This window comes from Mastomys coucha, unplaced genomic scaffold, assembly GCF_008632895.1.
Source record: "Mastomys coucha isolate ucsf_1 unplaced genomic scaffold, UCSF_Mcou_1 pScaffold4, whole genome shotgun sequence".
Classification (NCBI taxonomy): domain Eukaryota; kingdom Metazoa; phylum Chordata; class Mammalia; order Rodentia; family Muridae; genus Mastomys; species Mastomys coucha.
The window spans coordinates 50960900-50965001 of NW_022196910.1; the positions used below are offsets into that span (position 1 = coordinate 50960900).

A 4102-nucleotide genomic window follows, 5' to 3' on the forward strand; every position below is an offset into this window, starting at 1 on the left:
TTATTCATACCAGGCAAACTCTCTACCACTGAGTTCTATACTCAGCATTTTTAGTTAATATTTTATTTTGAGACAGTCTCATTGAGTTCTCCAGGTTTGAATTTACAATCTTTGTATCTCACCCTCCTAAGTAGCTGAGATTACAAACATGCCACCAAGCTAGTACAAGGTTTTTTGAAGCCAAAAGAAAGAAAGAAAGGGAAATGGGGTTCTAGAATTCAGACAAAACCTGAACAAAATTTAGTCAAGCTGATGATAATTGTAAGGCTTACCTCTAAATGATATATAGCATACATAGCAGTTGCTTAGAAGCTTCATTGTTGGCTATAATATAGTGATTTTCATACTTATGAATGTACCACTATAATATCCTGATTTTCATATGTAGAACTGTACCACAGAGCTCAGCATTTCCTTTAAGTCTAAAGATTTCAGAAACTTCTTTTGTTTCTAACCTTTCTTGACCTTCTCCATTCTTGTTTCTAAAGTAAAATTTAAGAATGTTCTTCCATTTTTAAAATGTCATTCCTTCCATTTAAAAATACATTTGAACCATCACTTAATAATCTCTGTGTGGTTTAATGTATACATCTTTGCTATTTTTCTCTAGCTCCATGATACCATAGCTAATTATCTCACCTTTGTGAAAACCTTCAATATCCACCTGCCATACAGTTAATTTTCTTAAACAAAGAGAGTTAGTTATGTATTCACCAACTTAACATTGCAAAGATAGAAATCCCGTCACATAAACCTGAATAGAAATCTTCAAAGTTACAAAGCCACTTCTAACAAAATGAAAAAAATGAGAAACTGTAACTGGGTTCACCTCAATATCACATCTGTGCTTGGGTAAGGGGACAGGTTGTAGAATTGCTTCCCAAGAGAAACTCTTGGGATATGCATATGGTATAAACACTGAATATCCTAATAAAAAGTTAGCTAAAGGAGCTTTTAAAGAGATTATCAATTATTTAATCATTTCCCTATTTTTCTTTCCATCTTTGCTGTTTAGGAGAAAAGCTAATGTTGACCAATTGCCTTACGTTTTATATTTTTCTTTCTGTTGCTGTGATAAACACTGACAAAAGCAACTTAAATGAGAATGACTTTAACTTGGCTCTCAGTAAGAGGGTATGGTCTATCTTGGTGGGGAAGCTGGGCAGCAGGAGGCTTACGTAGTAGATCACATTGTATCCACACTCAAGAAACAAGGATCCATGGATGTTTGTGTTTGTTTTACCTTCTCCCTTTTCATGAAGCTCAAGATCCTAGCCAAGGGGATGGTGCCACCTTGAGTGGGTGAGCCTTTCCACCTCGATTAACCTAATTAAAATATTCTCCCATAGGATTACCTAGAGACTCACTTTTCCCTGGTGGTTACAGATCTCAAGTCAGAAAATGAGATTAATAGTCACAGCTGTTGTTGAAGAAAATGTGGAACAAATGTACTACAGGAGATAGTGCTTGCTCTATTGGGGCTGGTGCTTAATCTACTGGGGGTGGTGCTTAATCTGCTGGGGGTGGTACTTGATCTACTGGGGGTGGTGCTTAATCTACAGAGGGTGGTGCTTGATCTACAGGGAGCAGTGCTTGATCTACAGGTGTGGTACTTGATCTAGAGGAGAGGTTCTTGATCTACAGGGGGTGATGCTTAATCTACAGGTGTGGTACTTGATCTACAGGAGTGGTGCTTGATCTACAGGGGTTGGTGCTTGACCTACAGGTATGGGGTGCTTGATCTACACAGGGTGGTGCTTGATAAGGAAAATACATTAGGACCCTGAAGAATGGTTTCTCTGGGACTAAAGATTAAGATTCAAATAAAATCAGATAAAATAACAAAGAGAAAAGGCCATTCGGCAAATACACTAGGATGACTAGATTCTGACGAGAGAAGGAAGATCCTGAGAACTGTAAAAGTTCATGCTAAACTCTCAGAAGACCTCTGCTTTAAACCTGCATATGGTGCAAGGCCTGAACTTTAAAAACAGATGATTGAAGATGTAGACCTTGGTGAAAGTTGTCAATGTCAGTAACACTCCATGGTAGTGTTTTAGGCATGGGTCTGAGTTAAGAGATCATTCATTCATGCTTCCAGGTTCTTTTGACATGGACCAAAGAATTGGACCAGAGTGCTGTGCAAAGGCAGTTCAGTAAGAAGGAAAAGTCATTGAGAAAGGAAGTGGGGTGGAGAATTAGAAAAGATTGGAAAGACTACTTCCCCCCCCCCCCCAGTCACTAGTCTGCTGAGCTTTAAGGGCCACTGACAAATCACTTGCTATTTCTGGTATTTGGAAAGGATGGACTTTTTTGTAAGCATGCTATGGTTCATTACACAAACCCTACAGTGGGGCTGGTTAGGAGGTAAAGTTGCATTCATCCCATGATCTTATTTTTTTTCTTTCTTCCTTTCTTTTTTTTTTTTCTTGAAGCTTTTAGTTTGAGACATCATGGAAAATGTAAGGTACAAATGAAGAAGACATGATCACAGAATGGAAACAACACGGAAGCATCAATGTCTGCAGCTAATACTGGAGCTGGAGTTTGACATGACACAGGAGCTAGAGGAATGGACTTAGTATTCCTCTCCTTCCTTACCCTCACCTTCCACAGAATCCACACCAACCTCCTCATAATCCTTCTCTAGGGCATCCATGTCCTCATGGGCCTCAGAGAACTTCCCCTCTTCCATGCCCTCACCCACATACCAGTGCACAAAGGCATGCTTGGCATACATCAGATCAAACTTGTGATCTAGGCGAGCCCAGGCCTCAGCAATGGCTGTGGTGTTGCTCAGTATGCACACAGCTCTCTGGACCTTGGCCAGGTCACCACTGGGTACCACAGTGGGAAGCTGGTAATTAATGACAACCTTGAAGCCACTGTGGCACCAGTCTATAAACTGGATGCTGTGCTTTGTCTTGATGGTGGCACTGGCAGCATTGACATCTTTGGGAACCATATCACCAAGATAAAACAGGCAGCAAGCCATGTATTTACCATGGCATGGGTCACATTTCACCATCTGGTTGTCTGGCTCAAAGCAGGCATTGGTGACCTCTGCTACAAAAGCTGCTCATGATGGGCTTTCTCAGCAGAGATGACAGGGGCATAAGTAGCCAGAAGGAAGTAGATACAAGGGTAGGGTACCAGGTTGGTCTAGAATTCTGTCAGATCAACATTCAAGGCCCCATCAAGTCTGAGGGAAGCAGTGATAGAAGACACAATCTGGCTAATAAGGCAGTTAAGGTTAGTGTAAGTTGGGCACTCAATATCGAGGTTTCTATGACAGATGTCATAGATGGCCTTATTGCCTACCATGAAGGCACAATCAGAGTGCTTCAGGGTGGTGTGGGTGGTGAGGATGGAATTATAGGGCTCAATCACAGCAGTAGAAGCCTGGGGGCCTGGGTAAATGGAGAATTTCAGCTTGAACTTCTTTCTGTAATCAACAGAGAGGTTCCATCAGTAGGGAGGTGAACCCAGAGCCAGTTCCCCAACCAAAGCTGTGGAAAACCAAGAAGCCCTGGAGACCAGTGTACTGGTCGGCTAGCTTGCAAATCCTGTCCAAGACAAGGTCAATGAACTCCTTGCTAATGGTGTAGTGGCCACGGGCATAGTTATTGGCAGCATCCTCCTCACCTGTGATGAGCTGCTTAGGGTGGAAGAGCTGGCGGTAGGTACCAGTGCGAACTTCATCAATAACTGTGGGTTCCAGGTCTACGAACACAGCCTGGGGCACATGCTTGCCAGCTCCTGTCTCACCGAAGAAGGTGTTGAAGGAGTCATCTCCTCCCACAATGGTCTTGTCACTTGGCATCTGGCCATCAGGCTGGATGCCGTGTTCCAGGCAGTAGAGCTCCCAGCAGTCATTGCAGATCTGGACACTAGCCTGGCCAACATGGATGGAGATGCACTCATGTATGATAGCAACGGGTTAGAAGGCGAAGGTGATTGCGAGAAGCAGACACCGGGTCCCAGTTACCGTTCCGGACAACTAAGGGTTGAGGTAAGTAATGCGATGAGGCCCTTATTTTCTTTCTTATGTCAATTTTTAGCACTCTGCCTCCACGATCTACTCCCTTGGCATTGTGGTACA

The 4102-nt window shown here is 42.8% G+C and overlaps 1 pseudogene across 1 annotated transcript; it reads right to left on the bottom strand.

Annotated features, from left to right (window-relative positions):
• Nucleotides 1–2471: 2471 nt before the first annotated feature.
• LOC116075896 lies at nt 2472–3838 on the bottom strand (annotated as a pseudogene). The gene has a single exon (XR_004112755.1). The product of XR_004112755.1 is annotated as a tubulin alpha-1B chain-like (transcript).
• Nucleotides 3839–4102: the final 264 nt, after the last annotated feature.